Raw genomic sequence first — 18276 nt, 5'->3', positions numbered from 1 at the left:
CCATGAAGCACCGCAGCCTCTTCATACAAAAAAAAAAAAACTAAACTAAAATGGAGGGGGGGGGCCCAAGTTGGGTAGACAGCCCCAGGCCTATCATGCACTTAATCCGCCCCTGCATGTTGCACCTGAATCCAACTGACAAGGTTGGATTATATTATTTAAATTGAGGTTTACAAACCATTTCTTGCCTTTTGAGTTCACAGCACCGATGCATTCTGAGGAGTAAATAAAGCATATCGTGCTAAGCAGTTGTACATCCTCAGAATCGGGCATTGCTGAATTGTGTGCAGCTTCCTTACTTTCATGTCACGGGAGAGACACACCCTTGCAAAGTGATTTTGGCTTGCCGCATGCAGTACAGAATTTCCCATACGCAGGGCACTTGTCTTTCACACGTCAATGCAGACTGCCACAATACTTGTATGATACAGGCTGCTGCTCAGGTGAGTTGTGCGAGCGACTCTTGTGTTGGAACTTGTACTGCTGTGAAGAGGCTACATTGATATTGTCAGTCGTCTTATCCTGCTCCATAGCTTTCCTATGCTTGTCAGTAAGTTCTGCGGTGTGACATATCTCAAGCGCTGTTTGCGTTTCCTCAACAAGTGGCGGCGTGTGTTTTCATTGATGATACCCAGAACCAGTTTATCACGAATAAGTTCATCTCTCATAGAGCCATGCTCACAGCTTGCAGATTTTTCTCTAAGCTGTGTGACAAAATGGTCTATTGATTCACCGTCTTCTTGCTTGCAGCAGCCAAATATATCTCTTTCATATATGACATTTTTAGAAAGTTTCTAATGCATCCAGGATGGCTTTGGTGTCATTCTTTTGCTCCTCTGTAAGGCCCCTTTCACACGAGCGTGACGGATTAGGTCCGGATGCGTTCAATGAAACTCGCACTATTTTGCAAGTAAGTTCAGTCAGTTTTGTCTGCGATTGCGTTCAGTTGTTCAGTTTTTCACGCGCGTGATAAAAAACGGAAGGTTTACAAACAACATCTCTTAGCAACCATCAGTGAAAAACACATCGCACCCGCACTTGCTTGCGGATGCAATGCGTTTTTCCCGCAGCCCCATTCACTTCTATGAGGCCAGGGCTGCGTGAAAAACGCAGAATATAGAACATGCTGCGATTTTCACGCAACGCAGAACTGATGCGTGAAAAACAACGCTCATGTACACAGACCCATTGAAATGAATGGATTCAGTGCAGGTGCTATGCACTCCCGTCCTGCATTGCACCCGCGCGGAAAACTGGCTAGTGTGAAAGGGGCCTAAGGTTTAGATTATGCTTGTAAACATGGAGGCATTCACTGCCTATCACCCTCCTCAGAGTGGCTTCTCCTTTAACCCTGTGGCAAGGCAGTAGTCATCAAACTCAGTTTTGAAGGTGTCCCAGTTATCACAAACGTTGCGGCTTACCCTCATTGGCTCAGGCAGCGGAATGCAGTTAGCCGCCATAATGCTGCTATTGCTTGCGTCAAATGCTCAAATCCACGGACAGGAGACACGATCACGCTGCAAGGCTGGCAGGCTCTCAGCGGCAAATGTGCAGAAGCAGCGCAGATCCAGATACTTCTGACACCATGTTTCATGTGATGTAAATAAACATAGCGCGCGGGATTACTGCACAGGAGCCAATTATCTTCATTGGTGGCGCAGTGGCCACAGTCCCTCCCCCCTCCTCCCCTCTCTTCTCATTAGTGGCAGTGGCACAGTGAGGAGCGAGGGAGAGACTCCCTCCTTCTCCACTGTGCTGCTGAGAACATGGCGTGCGTTGAGAGCGGAGCGTGCCATGTTCTCTAACTGATACCAGGCTGCGCAGTATAGCAGCCAAGTATCGTAAAATAGTAAAACCCGGTATTGAATCGATCCGAGTCTAAAAGTATCGATTGGGTATTGATAGTTCGATACCCGGTGCAACCCTACATTGTACAGCGCTATATAACATAGTACAGCCTCACCACGGAGTTGATCTGGGTCTGATAACACCCTGCAGTTTGTGCAGACTCCTCGCCCCTGTGGTCACATGATCGCAGCAGTGTGTATAAAGCAATAGGGAAGGCAGGGGCACTTGAATGGGTCCGCAAATCTGGAGATGCGGTGCAGAACGGAACCACGGAACAAAAGGACTACGGAGTGCTTTCGTGCTTCCGTTCCGCAAAAGGAGAGACCTTGTCCTATCTTTTTGCGGAACGGACGGATCGCGGACCCCATTCAAGTAAATGGGTCTGCAATCCGCATGTGGCTGGCCCATGGTCGGTGCCCGTGCATTGCGGACCGCAATTTACGGTCCGCAGCACGGGCAGCACACATTCGTGTGCAAGAGGCCTAAGGGACAATCCGTGTCACTTCCTGTGATTTATGGATTGACTGTGATTACCAATCCTAGCCCTCTTGCACATACAGTGGGATGCGAAAGTTTGGGCAACCTTGTTAATCGTCATGATTTTCCTGTATAAATCGTTGGTTGTTATGATAAAAAATGTCAGTTAAATATATCATATAGGAGACACACACAGTGATATTTGAGAAGTGAAATGAAGTTTATTGGATTTACAGAAAGTGTGCTATAATTGTTTAAACAAAATTAGGCAGGTGCATAAATTTGGGCACCACAAAAAAGAAATGAAATCAATATTTAGTAGATCCTCCTTTTGCAGAAATTACAGCCTCTAAACGCTTCCTGTAGGTTCCAATGAGAGTCTGGATTCTGGTTGAAGGTATTTTGGACCATTCCTCTTTACAAAACAACTTTAGTTCATTCAGGTTTGATGGCTTCCGAGCATGGACAGCTCTCTTTAAGTCACACCACAGATTTTCAATTATATTCAGGTCTGGGGACTGAGATGGCCATTCCAGAACGTTGTACTTGTTCCTCTGCATAAATGCCTTAGTGGATTTTGAGCAGTGTTTAGGGTCGTTGTCTTGTTGTAGATCCAGCCCCGGCGCAGCTTCAGCTTTGTCACTGATTCCTAGATATTGGTCTCCAGAATCTGCTGATACTGAGTGGAATCCATGCGTCCCTCAACTTTGACAAGATTCCCAGTCCCTGCACTGGCCCCATAGCCCCACAGCATGATGGAACCACCACCATATTTTACTGTAGGTAGCAGGTGTTTTTCTTGGAGTGCTGTGCTCTTTTTCCTCCATGCATAACGCCCCTTGTTATGGCCAAATAACGCAATTTTAGTTTCATCAGTCCACAGCACCTTATTCCAAAATGAAGCTGGCTTGTCCAAATGTGCTTTAGCCCACCTCAAGCGGCACTTTTTGTGCTGTGGGCGGAGAAAAGGCTTCCTCTGCATCACTCTCGCATACAGCATCTTCTTGTGTAAAGTGCGCCGAATGGTTGAACGATGCACAGTGACTCCATCTGCAGCAAGATGATGTTGTAGGTCTTTGGTGCTGGTTTGTGGGTTGACTCTGACTGTTCTCACCATTTGTCGCTTCTGTCTATCTGAGATTTTTCTTGGTCTGCCACTTCGAGCCTTAACTTGAACTGAGCCTGTGGTCTTCCATTTCCTCAATATGTTCCTAACTGCGGAAACGGACGGCTGAAATCTCAGAGACAGCTTTCTGTATCCTTCCCCTAAACCATGATGGTGAACAATCTTTGTCTTCAGGTCATTTGAGAGTTGTTTTGAGACCCCCATGTTGCTACTCTTCAGAGAAAATTAAAAGAGGAGGGAAACTTTCAATTGACCCACTTAAATACTCTTTCTCATAATTGGATTCACCTGTGTATGTAGGTCAGGGGTCACTGAGCTTACCAAGCAGCCAATTTGAGTTCCAATAATTCGTTCTAAAGGTTTTGGAATCAATAAAATGACAACAGTGCCCAAATTTATGCACCTGCCTAATTTTGTTTAAACAATTATAGCACACTTTCTGTAAATCCAATAAACTTCATTTCACTTCTCAAATATCACTGTGTGTGTCTCCTATATGATATATTTAACTGACATTTTTTATCGTAACAACCAACGATTTATACAGGAAAATCATGACGATTAACAAGGTTGCCCAAACTTTCGCATCCCACTGTATATAAGTGGTCCAGCAGTATTCCCAGGTACCTGAGCATCAGAGATCCTTGTGTCCTGCAATGGTTGCTGTTGTCTGTGCTGGTGTTCTTCTATACTTGACCCCTGCTTGTGTTTCTGGACTCCGCTACCTGTTTGATCCTTACCTGTGCCATCTCGAGTCTCCTGTTGCTGACCTGGATTGCCTGACCTGTATCTGTGCCACCTGCCCTGACCCATTGTTTGTTTGACTTCGCCTCTGCCTCATTCTTCAGTCCAGCACTGTCGCTCCTGGTTACAACTTGGTCTGCTGACTACGTCTGTACCCCTGGTACCTCCTGGTCTGCCTGGACCAGGTGCTTCGTATGCCAGTCCTCCTCAAGAGGTAGCGACCTGATGTCCCCCCAGGAAATTCTATCTCCACCATCAGGGGTACTGTGAAGAACGAGAGGTTCACTTAGACAACGCCCTTAGAAAAGGTTGGTCACGTGGCACAGTGGTATCACACCCATGTATATGTGATGGGGTCAGCAATGACAGACTTCACTGAAGACAGCAAGTTAAAAAGTCCAAAATAGCGTTTATTTTTCCAGCTGCACATGTTAAACCATTATTTGCATGGATCCACATAAAAATGTACACAAAATGGCAAAAAGTCTAACCAAGGCTACATTCACAACACAACTCTTTTGCTAAACAAACGGATAACCTGTCAATTTTTAATGGATGTTTTTATCAATGATGCCTTTCTGAGAAATGGATGATAAAAATGACCCCCTTCAATTGTGTGGAGGCTGTTAGTCATTAAAAATGTAACAGATGGAACATGGTCAATTTTTTTCACATTTTTTTTCATTCGCTGTAAAAAAAAACGCCTTGTGAATAACCTCATAGACTACTATAGTGCTTGAAACAGAGGTGTGATGGCCATTAAAAAACATCCATCACACATCCGTTTTAAGCCTTAACAAGGTTTTCATCACCTTTATGCCTCATTCACACGTCAGTGTTTGGTCAGTGATTTCCATCAGTGAGTGTGAGCCAAAGCCAGGTGCGGCTCTAAACATAGAACAGGTGCAGATCTTTCCCTTATACCTCATGTCTGTGGAGGCTCCACTCCTGATTTAGGCCTCATGCACACGACAGTATTTTTTTGCGGTCCGCAAAATGGGGTTCGGTTGTTCCGTGATCCGTGTCTGTTTTTTTTTCCCGTGTGTCTTCTATTATTTTTGGAGGACCACCAGACACGAAGGAAAGTAAAAAAAAAAATCTATATCAAATTTGCGTTGCAAATGATAGGGAAAAAAAAGGACGCGGTTGACAATCTTGTGTGCCTCCGTGTTTTTTCACGGACCCATTGACTTGAATGGGTCCACGAAAAGAATAGGACAGGTCATATTTTTTTTTCACAGACTGGAAACACGGATCACGGACGCGGATGACAAACGGTGCATTAGCCGAGTTTTCCACGGACCCATTGAAAGTCAATGGGTCCGCAGAAAATCACGGACACGGGACACAACGGTCGTGTGCATGAGGCCTTAGGCTCACAGTCACTGATGGAAATCACTGACCAAAACACTGACGTGTGAATGAGGCTTTACTCAGCATTGGATAAAAGGAGATCAGGCTCACACAGCCAGCAGGACATCTAGCTTCCCATGCTCTCTGACTCACCTGGGATTCCCTTGGGCAAGGGGAGAAAGTAGTACTGGGGTGAGGTGGAATGGCAGGTCCACATACCAACCTGCCCACCATTCTGAAAAAATCCAGACCAAACATGACTTTCAAAAACAGGGTTCCTCAACTCCGGTCCTCAGGGCCCACCTGACGGTCATGTTTTCAGAATTTCCTTCGCGTTGAGCAGGTGACACAATTAGTGTCCATGCATCAGGACTTGCCACAGGTATTCATTCTGTGGGATATTCTCAAATCCTGACCAGTAGGTGGATCCTGAGGACTGGAGTTGAGGAACTCTGTTCAAAAAGACAGCCTCAGCAATCTACCATTGCTAAAGTAAACCTGCTTTCTGGATTTTTTTTCCCTCATGCATCTCAGCAGTCACTCCCTCCAGTGCTTTCCCATACAGTGTGACAGTACTTAGAAATTGGGGGTTATTTATCAAGGGACTTTTTACTATTTGTTTTCCTCATGCATCTCAGCAGTCACTCCCTCCAGTGCTTTCCCATACACAGTGTGACAGTACTTAGAAATTGGGGGTTATTTATCAAGGGACTTTTTACTATTTTAGTCATAAAAATAGATGCAAGTCCCCTTTTTGTCCAGCCAGTGCCAAGTTCTCGACAGCTGGGTGGAGCGGGAGCGTGTCGGTTGGAAACAGGCGTACATGCTGGCGTAGTTCTTCTGCCAGGCACATGGATGCCTCAGACCCCTTGCAGACAAGCAATACGGATTAGGTCCGAATGCGTGATTTTGCATGCAAGTTTTTTCCGTTTTGCCTGCGATTGGGTTCAGTTTTTATCGCACTGGTAAAATGCACATTGATGTGTTTTTTACGCGCGTGATAAAAAACTGAAGGTTTTACAAACATCTCTTAGCAACTGAAAGGATTCCGATCTTTCTGGACCTCTAGGACTACCTTGATTTGACCCTACTGACGTCAGGAGAGTATTCCTCAGCAGCAAAGGACTGACACGCACACGGGTATCACTGAGAAACACTCTGATTTTATTGTCCTACAGTTCAGCCTTTTATTAGGCAGAGAGCATAATTTACATAGTAACAGCATTAACCAATCATATGTAGGCACATTTAAGCCGGAATGACCTTGTAAAGCGTGACTGTCTTCACTAAAATTGAGGAATTTCAAGAAACTGTCCAAGGACAGGGAAAGAAACCTAAATCACAGTGGGGGGACTTGAAACAGTGCCTGAACAAGATGCTATCACAATACATATTGTTAGAACAGACAAAATGGAGTTACATTTCTCTTCAGCAACCATCCGTGAAAAACACATCACAATCGCTTGAGGATGCCATGCAATTTTCACGCAGCCCAATTCACTTCGATGGGTCCAGCGTTGTGTGAAAAACGCTGAATATAGAACATGCTGCGATTTTCATGCAGCGCACAAGTGATGCGTGAAAAACAACGCTCATGTACACAGACCCATTGAAATGAATGGGTCCGGATTCAGTGCGGGTGCAATGCCTTCGCATCACGCATTGCACATTTTTGTCCCCTAGATTCATTTGTGTATTTTCAGCCTTTATTATGTATTTATGGTAGATCATGTGACCCCAACCACTATCATGATCACACTCACTGGATCCCAAAAGGTCTGCCATGTGGACAGAAAAATCAGTTTCTCTATTTATTGCTAGAAAAGCCTTAGGCCCCTTTCACACGGGCGAGATTTCCGTGCGGGTGCGATGCGTGAGTTGAACGCATTGCACCCGCACTGAATCTGGACCCATTCATTTCTATGGGGCTGTTCACATGAGCGGTGATTTTCACGCATCACTTATGCGTTGCGTGAAAATCGCAGCATGTTCTATATTCTGCGTTTTTCACGTAACGCAGGCCCCATAGAAATGAATGGGGTTGCGTGAAAATCGCAAGCATCCGCAAGCAAGTGCGGATGCGGTGCGATTTTCACGCATGGGTTCTAGGTGACAGTCTATTCACTGTATTATTTTCCCTTATAACATGGTTATAAGGGAAAATAATAGCATTCTGAATACAGAATGCATAGTATAATAGTGCTGGGAGGGTTAAAAAAAATAAAAAAGTTAACTCACCTTATCCCCATGATCGCCTAGTTCCCGGCCGGTCTCTTCTTTAGCTGTGACTAAAGGACCTGTGGTGATGTCAGATCACATGCTCCATCACCATGGTGATGGACCATGTTATTGGAGCATGTGATCTGACATCACCAAAGGTCATTCAGCCCAAGCCCACAGCTAAAGAAGAGACCGACCGGGAACTACACGATCATGAGGAGAAGGTGAGTTAACGTTTTTATTTTTTTTTAACCCTTCCAGCGCTATTATACTAAGCATTCTGTATTCAGAATGCTATTATTTTCCCTTATAACCATGTTATAAGGGAAAATAATAGAATCTTCAGAACATCAATCCCAAGCCCGAACTTCTGTGAAGAAGTTCGGGTTTGGGTACCAAACATGCGCGATTTTTCTCACGCGAGTGCAAAACGCATGACAATGTTTTGCACTCGCGCGGAAAAATCGCGGGTGTTTCCGCAACGCACCCGCACATTTTTCCGCAACGCCCGTGTGAAACCAGCCTTAGGGCTGTTTCACACGAGTGGATGTCGTGCGTGTCATCCGCAGCGTTAATGGCAGCCAAGCCCCGCACTGGACAGCAGAGACAAGGAGCAGGATCTTTTTACTACAAAATCACGGTGACAACTTTATCTCACTGTCATTTTGTAGTAAAGAGGTCACAGAGAGGCACAGAGCATTATCAATCATGTTACTGCTCCTTGTCTCTGCTGTCCAGTGCGGGGCTTGGCTGTCATTCACGCTGCTGTTGACACGCATGGCATCCTTCCCCTTTCACACGAGCGTGACGGAATAGGTCCGGATGCGTTCAGGGAAACTCGCACCATTTTGAAAGTAAGTTCAGTCAGTTTTGTCTGCGATTGCGTTCAGTTGTTCATTTTTTTTCGCGTGGGTGAAATGCGTTTTGATGCGTTTTTCAAGCGCGTGATAAAAAAACTAAAGGTTTACAAACAACATCTCCTAGCAACCATCAGTGAAAAACGTATGCAATGCTTCCGGATTCAATGCGTTTTTTTACTTCACTTCCATGGGGTCAGGGCTGAGTGAAAAACTCAGAATTAGGCCTCATGCACACTACCGTTGTTGTGTTCCGTTCCGCAAAATGGGGTTCCATTGTTCCGTGATCCGTTTCCGTGTGTCTTCCTTTATTTTTGGAGGATCACCAGACATAAAGGAAAGTAAAAAAAAAATCTAAGACAGGTTTGCCATGCAAATGATAGGAAAAAAAATGGCGCGGACGACAATCTTGTGTGCCTCCGTGTTTTTTAGCGGTCCCATTGACTTGAATGGGTCCACAAACCGTTTTCCGCAAAAATAGAAGGACAGGTTATATTTTTGGGATGGACTGGAACCACGGATCACGGACGCAAATGACAAATGGTGCATTAGCCGAAAAACGGAACACGGAATAAAACAACGGTCGTGTGCATGAGGCCTATAGAACATGCTGCGTTTTTCACGCTATGCAGAACTGATGCGTAAAAAAAACCCGCTCATGTACACAGACCCATTGAAATGAATGGGTCAGTATTCAGTGTGGGTGCTATGCGTTCATAGCGAGTGAATGTAGTGTTTTAATCAGCAAATAGCCGATCCTCTATCTGAACAAGAGAGGAATGATAATTAAAGTGTAATCCAGCAAGGTGGCAGAGTAGCTTGCACGCTGTGAGCGCAACAGCGTGTAACATATAAGCAGTGGAATTCCTGCATAAAGGACGAACAAAATAAGCCATATAGAGGCTTTGAGCCACCTAGTGGACAAACTCATGAATTATAGATAGTATTGTGAAAACTGTAATAGGCAGGTAGGCTATGCTGACAATTTTAATGATAAGGAGATATAGAGTTCTAAGCGAATTGTTTTAATGACAAGTAATAAAAGCTATTTTTTATAAATCAGTAACACGTGTAAATCAAGGGACATTGATGGTCCTAGTGGCCAATTGTAAATAATAATTTAACAAAGTCCCAACACGTGTTAGGGAGACTTGTGTAAACTAACTATGCGTTCATGTCACGCATTGCACCCTCGTGGAAAACTCGCTCGTGTGAAAGGCGCCTTAGTGTGGTGTAATATGAATAAATATAGAAACTGCCTTCCCGTCCACATGACAAATGCTGGGGGATCCAATGAGTCTCATCGGGGGTCACATGATCTAACGATCAAAAAGTAATGGAGGCTGTGAATATATCAATAAATCGATATGTAAGTGATACAAAAAAGTTTATCTATACCAGGACATTTACAAATGAAGAAGTAGGGACTTTTTTTTAAAGGGGGGGGGTTCCTCAGACCCCTCATAACAAATTCATCCTGAGAATCCCCATAATATTGCCATCATAATAGAGCCCCCCTCAGTTCCCCCGCTTTCTCATACCAGTACCAGCCTCAAAATCTCATAACAGTGACAGACACAGATGCCCCAATAACATTATCATCATGGCTTGGCAACCCCTGTCCCCTGCATCAGGGAGAGGGTAGGAAGCCTTGGGAGGTTAGGGGAGGGAAGGCCGGCTTGGGTACTTTGATAGGGAAAGCCAGACGTTCTCCATAGGAATAAGGCTAGGGCTGCGCGACAATAAGTCGCAACTAAACTGCAACATTTTTCGTGCAACTATTTTTATAATGATAATCTATGGTGTTCGAACAGATTTTTTGCGACTGTCGCGTCACGGCATGTCGCAGTGCGACACCATAGACTAACATTATAAAAATTGTCGTGCGACAATGTCGTTGTGTAGCCCCAGCCTAAGGCTAGGTCTACGCGACAACAATAAGTTGCGCGACACATAGGGCACAACTACACTGCAACATATGTCGTACAACTATTTTTATAATGGTAGTCTATGGTGTCGCACCGCGGCATGCGACATGCTGCGACTGTCGCAGAAAAATCCATCCTGAATGTGTTTTTTGCGACTGTTGTGTGCAGGAGGCCTAAAAGTGCATTTCCTGGACACTGAATATACACCCAGATGACATGAAGCTATGGTTATAATTAGTGATGAGCAAAGCGAACTTCAGATGTTACATTTTAGCATTAATATTGTATGGAGATCCGTCTCTGTACAGTATTAGAATATATGAGCGCCGATGAGCCAAAGTTAATTATTTGCACAGTCGTGCGTGACTTTGTTGAATAGCTTCAGTCATTGATTTTTAAAGTGGAAAACTTTAAAACTTGAAACCTAACTCAGCTTTGGTTCCGAGGTACCAGTCCGAACCAAAGAGATTTATATTTGCGTGTAAAACGCCAATCTTGATAAATGTCCCCCATAATGTCAGTGGGGGAGCTTTATCAAACTGGTGTAAAGTAGAACTGGCTTAGTGTCCCATAGCAACCAATCAGATTCCTCTTTTCATTTTTCAAAAGAGCTCTGAAAAATGAAAGGTGGACTTTTATTGGTTGCTATGGGACACTAAGCCAGTTCTACTTTACACCAGTTTGATAAATCTCCCCGGTGAGTTTCACCTGTGTGAGTTTCACACTGGGTATGGGCATTCTTGTTTTTGAACGTAGGTGGGGTCCTTGATACATTATCAAATTACTGATTCAAAGATCAAAGTCCACTTCCACCAGCAGAGGAAGTACTTATGGTGTGAGGATGCTTGAAACCTGATCTTCAAACATCTGTTTTCCCTCCCCAGTTGGATTTCATTAGCTAAACACACCCTTCATGAGAAAAAGAGGCTGACCAGAAGCCCCGTGTCACTACAGAGGGCAACTTCTCCATCACTGACAGGGAAGGTAAGTTCTATGCACGTTCATTTCTTTAGAGGAATGGCTGTTACCAGTGGCGTACCGCCCATAGAGGCAGACCACGCCACTGCTATGGGGCCCGCGGCACTGGGGGGCCCGTAGCGCAGAGGAAGCCACGCCCACCCTATTTGGCCCCGCCCACTCAAAAAGCGCCGGCTGCTTTTCTCAACTCAACAGAGTACAGACACCCCCCCGGGCCCCCCCTTGACCTGAGACTGTCTCAGACGTGACCTGACCCTCCTCCTGACCCGGCGCTCGAGCCGCTGGCCAATCAGCACAAGGCAACTCTCTGTTGAGGCAACTGCTGATTGGCCAGTGGGCGGCGCAAGGGGGCGGGCGGGAGAATCGACTCGAAATTCGCCGACGGCGACGGCTGTCACCCCACCAGAGTCAGTGCCTGCCCTGCCCTGAGCTGAGGAGAGACGAGCTGAGTGCTGACTGAGCCAGAAGGAGAGGGAGGAAGTACGGAAGATTCTGAAGTGACTTGAGTGTCGTGACTGAGCAGTGTGCACCGTCCGTGTCCCTGGCTGGCTGGCCTGAAGAAGTAAGTCACAGTCTGGGGGGGGGTGGGGTCTCCTCTGGCTCCGCTCCGCCTCCTTCCCTTTCTATCTGTCCACTCCAGGCACTGTAGGAGGAAAGCACATTGTCCTCTATGAGCCCCCTCCCCTGAGTCCTCTATGAGCCCCCAACCCCTAATGCCCCCCAAAATGCCAGGGGGAGAGGAGTAGAAGGAAAGCACACTGTCCTGAGCATTTTGGGGGCATTAAGGGTTGGGGGGGCTCATAGAGGACAGTCTGCTTTCCTCCTACTCTGTCCTGTATGAGCCCCCCCCCCCCCTGAATCCTCTATGAGCCCCCCTTACCCCAAAATGCCCAGGGGGAAGGAGGAGTAGGAGACAAGCACACTGTTCTGAGTCTCTCCGCCCCCCCCCCCCTGAGTCCTCTATGAGCCTCCTGCCTCCCAACCCCTAATGCCCCCATTACAGCAAAATGCCCAGGGGGAAGGAGGAGTAGGAGACAAGCACACTGTTCTGAGTCTCTCCGCCCCCCCCCTGAGTCCTCTATGAGCCTCCTGCCTCCCAACCCCTAATGCCCCCATTACAGCAAAATGCCCAGGGGGGAGATGAGTAGAAGGAAAGCACACTGTCCTGAGCATTTTGGGGGGCATTAAGGGTTGGGGGGGCTCATAGAGGACAGTCTGCTTTCCTCCTACTCTGTCCTGTATGAGCCCCCCCCCTGAATCCTCTATGAGCCCCCCTTATGCCCCCATTACCCCAAAATGCCCAGGGGGAAGGAGGAGTAGGAGACAAGCACACTGTTCTGAGTCTCTCCGCCCCCCCCTGAGTCCTCTATGAGCCTCCTGCCTCCCAACCCCTAATGCCCCCATTACAGCAAAATGCCCAGGGGGGAGATGAGTAGAAGGAAAGCACACTGTCCTGAGCATTTTGGGGGGCATTAAGGGTTTGGGGGGCTCATAGTGGACAGTGTGCTCTCCTACTCCTCCCCCCGGGCATTTTGGGGGGCATTAGGGATTCTTTAATGGGGGTGTGGCATGGGAGGAGCCAGGACAGGAGGTGGGACGGGCCAGGGGTGGGTAATGGGCGGGGTTAGGGGGCCCAATTCAGATGCTTGCTATGGGGCCCAGTGATTTCTATGTACGCCCCTGGCTGTTACAAAATACAATCTTTACACATAACATGCAAGCACCCCATTTATTATACAGGAACGTACACACCGTGTTATATACAGGAACGCACACACACCGTGTAATATACAGGAACGCACAATGTGTAATATACAGGCACATACACACACCGTGTAATATACAGGAACGCACAATGTGTAATATACAGGCACATACACACACCGTGTAATATACAGGCACATACACACACCGTGTAATATACAGGAACGCACACACCGTGTAATATACAGGAACGCACACACCGTGTAATATACAGGAACGCACAATGTGTAATATACAGGAACGCACAATGTGTAATATACAGGCACATACACACACCGTGTAATATACAGGAACGCACAATGTGTAATATACAGGCACATACACACACCGTGTAATATACAGGAACGCACACACCGTGTAATATACAGGAACGCACAATGTGTAATATACAGGCACACAGAACATTTAATATACAGGCAGGCACAGGTACCGTGTAATATACAGGAATGCACAATGTGTAATATACAGGCACCCACCCACCGTGTAATATACAGGCACACAGAACATTTAATATGCAGGCAGGCACAGGCACCGTGTAATATGCAGGCAGGCACAGGCACCGTGTAATATGCAGCAGGCACGCACGCACACCGTGTAATATACAGGCAGGCAGAACATTTAATATACAGGCAGGCACAGGTACCGTGTAATATACAGGAATGCACAATGTGTAATATACAGGCACCCACCCACCGTGTAATATACAGGCACACAGAACATTTAATATGCAGGCAGGCACAGGCACCGTGTAATATGCAGGCAGGCACAGGCACCGTGTAATATGCAGCAGGCACGCACGCACACCGTGTAATATACAGGCAGGCAGAACATTTAATATACAGGCAGGCACAGGCACCTTGTAATATACAGGCAGGCACAGGCACCGTGTAATATGCAGCAGGCACGCACGCACACCGTGTAATATACAGGCAGGCACCGTGTAATATACAGGCAGGCAAGCACACGCACCATGTAATATACAGGCACACACACACACACCATGTAATATACAGGCAGGCAGGCACAGGCACCGTGTAATATGCAGGCAGGCAGGCAAGCACACGCACCATGTAATATACAGGCACACACACACCGTGTAATATACAGGCACACAGGAGGTAATTTACTAAAAAAAAATTTAAAGTTGCAAATCAATTTTTGTGATGTTTATTATTAGCCATGCAACAGTATTGTCACATGGGTGTTTCAGCACCATATTCGCTACTTAGAAGTGGCAGAGACCAGGGCTGGGACCTCGATCCTGGCAAATTTACTAACATTTACATCTTTTTCCAGGAATAAATGTTGGCACAAAACTAGTCCACTCAGAGAAAGGAGTGCTTTTTCTCTCCAGACGCATGGCTGCCCGTAGATGTGCCTAATTTATAACCAGACGTATGCCTCGCCATAAATTAGCCAAATCTTACAGCAGCGCAGGGGGAACTCTAAGGTCCCTTTCACATGAGCTTTCCGTGCGGATGCAATGCGTGACCTAAACGCATAGCACCCGCACTGAATCCTGACTTGTTCTTTTTAATGGGTCTGTGTACATGAGTGTGTGTGTGTGTTCCCCCCCCCCCCCACATCAGTTCTCATGTACACAGACCCATTGAAATGAATGGGTCAGGATTCAGTGCGGGTGCTATGCGTTCACGGCACACATTGCACCGGCGCGGAAAACTCGCTTGTGTGAAAGAGGCCTAAGGCCTCTTTCGCACGAGCGTGATTGATTGTGTCAGGATGTGTTCAGGGTGTGATCAGTGAAACTCGCCCCATTTTGCAAGCAAGTTCAGTCAGTTTTGTCTGCGATTGCATTCATTTTTTTCCACGCGGGTGCAATGAAATGTTTAAAAACATCTTTTGGCAACAATCAATGAAAAACACATAGCATCCGGGCTTGCTTGCAGATGCAATGCGATTTTCACTGACGCTCCATTCACTTCCATGGGGCCAGGGCTGCGTGAAAACGCAGAATATAGAACATGCTGCAATTTTCATGCAACGCACAAGTGATGTACACAGACCTATTGAAATGAATGGGTCAGTATTCAGTGCGGGTGCTATGCGTTCATGTCATGCGTGGAAAACTTGCTCGTGTGAAAGGGGCCTGAGACCGAAGCAAAAAGCTGGTCTTAGTAAATGACCCTCAATATGCAGTATACAAGCACACACAGCATAGCAATAAACAGCGTATTTACTGTGTGTACACTGTGACATGCACAAATGCGCATATATATTCTATTCTATATCTCATCCAGTTGTTTGTTTGTTTTTTCAATGCATGGATTTTCATGTTTCTTCAGTACCATTACTAATGAGTTCAGTATGGCTAAATCCAGAAGGTCGTATAAATTCTTGGACGTTATTACCCCCTCTTAGCTGTTAAATTCCATATGTTGAGCAACTGTATTTGGTAATGTTTGTTTTCTTCCTGTTGAAATATATGTACATTAGGACACAATTGAATCCAGACTGAGGCCTTCCTCTAGACATACCACTAAACAAAAAGTTTGGGATTTGGCTTCCGGGTGAAATTTAGGCCCCCTTGCAGACGAGTGTTTGTTATGCTGCGAGTCCACAGCGCAGCTCCCGGCCTGAACTCCCAGCACTGCCGGGGTCACATAGCATTATACTGATTGATGATGCTATGTAACCCTTACAGTTCTGGAATGTATTGGATAACACTGACATAATGCTGCCAGTGTGATCCAATACATTCCAGAACTGTAAGGGTTACATTGCTGGGAGGTCAGGCTGGGAGCTGCACTGTGGACTCGCAGCATGACACTCGCTCGTCTGCAAGGGGCCTTATGGAAAACGTTAAAAGTTCATGCTACTGTGATATTATATCCTGAAAGTAGGGCATTTAAGTAGAAGCATGCAATGGTGATTTCCTCATCTCAAACAATGGTGGGTATACTCCCATAAAAAATGTCAATGTCTCAAAAACTTGTCATGTGGCCTTGAACATTAATTACAGCTTGACAACGACGTCTCATGCTGTCCACAAGCCGACTCATTGTCTGCTGAGGCATGGCATCCCACTCTTCTTGAAGGGTGGCGCTCAGGTCATTGAGGTTCTGGGATACAGAGTTACGAGTCTCTACACAGCGACTCAGCTGAGCCCGTAAGTTTTCAATGGGATTCATGCCTGTAGAAAGTGCAGGCCACTCCATTTGAGGCACCCCAGTCTCCAGCAGCCGTTCCCTTATGATGCAACCTTGATGAGCTGGCGCATTGTCGTCCATGAAGATGAAATTAGGCCTGTGTTGTTCATGCAGAGGCAACATGACTGGATTAATGATGCTATTCAAGTAGTATGTGCTTGTCACAAAGATAGGGCAGTTCTGTATTGAGTAGACACACCTGCCCACACTGTAACACCACCACCACCAAAGGCTCGTCTGGTGACAAGTGGTGGATGCATATCGCTCTCCTTGGCGTCTCCAACATTGTTGGTGGCCATAATTTCTGTTCAGCGTGAATCGACTGAGGCCCACTGGTCCCTTGTCCAGTGTGGGTGCACTGAGGCCCACTGGTCCCTTGTCCAGTGTGGGTGCACTGAGGCCCACTGGTCCCTTGTCCAGTGTGGGTGCTCCCTGGCCCATGCAAGACGATGATGCCTCTACCTGGTTGTTTGGTCAGGTACCCTTGCAGGTTATATAGCATGCAGACCACTCTGATGTAAATGGTTTTGAAATGGTCTGATGTGACACTTGGGTGCCTCTCACCTCCCTTAAATGTGCATAGAGTTGTGTGGCATTCCTTATCTGGTTCCGCAGGGCATTGTTCACAATAAAGCGGTCATCAGTGTGGGATGTGACCAAAGGACGTCCACTTCTATGTTCCTCTGTGACTCTTCCAGTCTCTCTGTATCTCTGTTTCAACCTACTGATGACAATCTAAGCCCAGTGACCATAGTGTGCAAGCATGGCCACCACTGACAGATTGCAAGGTGGTCGTAACCATGGAAACGAGCGGGGTATAATGCGATGGAAAAATTATTCCGGCCAGCAAAGGAAGCAATATGGACAATCACAATACACTAGCAAGTGCCTTGTATTAACTTTGTCTACATGGTAGATGCCATTTGCTGAAGTGACACAACTCCTTTAACTTGCAGTAACCCAACTTGGCCACTATACTTTGAACGGAGCTATGCTTCTTGCTCCATTCAAGAGCTAGTTCCTGCACTGGAGACCACAGGGAAAAGCTGATCAGTAGGGATGTGAGGTGTCAGATCCTCATCGATCGGATATTAATGACGTGGACTGAGGATAGGTCATCAATATCAGGAGCCTGGAAAACCTCTTTAGAAGCCCTTCCAGCACTCTCGAGTCACCTGGCAGAGGGGGAATCGCATGACTAGTTCCATCTCTTATGTGCAAGATTTGTGGGGCTGGTTTCTACAACCTGTCTAAAATATAGTATATTCTCTCTTATGGCCTCCTGAGAATTCTCGCTCTGTGTATGGCTGGCTTTTTTATTTATTTTTATTTCTAGATTTTACCTTTCTTTACCATTTTACCATGGTCAGTGATATAAGGCTCTGTTCACACTTAGTTTTTATACTGTTTGGCATATTCACTGATATGTTTTTGTTCCAGGTTCCCTTTGTAATGAAATGCATAGTATATTATGCGTTCAGTACAGTACGCCTTGCAGTACCACCAGACATATGCCAAAAGGATAAATATAAAACTGATCTAAGAACATGCTAAAATCCTAAATACACTAAGAGAATTTTGCAGTTCACGGGTGCAGTAACCTGGGAGAAATCCATGTGTTTTGTTTTTTTTTTGTTTTTTTTTTTCAGCCTTTCATTCCATTTTGGCACAATGGTATTAACACTAACAGTATCAACTGCTCCACACCTTACACAATATCTAAGAATAGATCATGAGACATAAAGTTACTACCCGTGGCAGCACATTCTGTATACCAGGAATCGTGGAGACAAGCAACCTTGGCCCAGATTTAC

The 18276-nt window shown here is 46.1% G+C and overlaps 1 protein-coding gene across 1 annotated transcript in view; it reads left to right on the top strand.

Moving 5' to 3' along the window:
- Positions 1 to 342: 342 nt before the first annotated feature.
- The window catches only part of LOC122925578 (hyaluronidase-1-like), a 34620-nt gene continuing 16686 nt past the window's right edge, over positions 343 to 18276 (top strand). Inside the window, exons 1-2 of the mRNA XM_044276936.1 lie at positions 343 to 443; positions 11438 to 11537. The gene's annotated coding sequence lies outside the window, so the exon portion shown is untranslated. The remainder of the gene's footprint in view (positions 444 to 11437; positions 11538 to 18276) is intronic.

The sequence above is a fragment of the Bufo gargarizans genome, chromosome 2 (genome assembly GCF_014858855.1).
Source record: "Bufo gargarizans isolate SCDJY-AF-19 chromosome 2, ASM1485885v1, whole genome shotgun sequence".
Taxonomy (NCBI): domain Eukaryota; kingdom Metazoa; phylum Chordata; class Amphibia; order Anura; family Bufonidae; genus Bufo; species Bufo gargarizans.
This window is presented reverse-complemented; position numbering and strand designations above follow the sequence as displayed.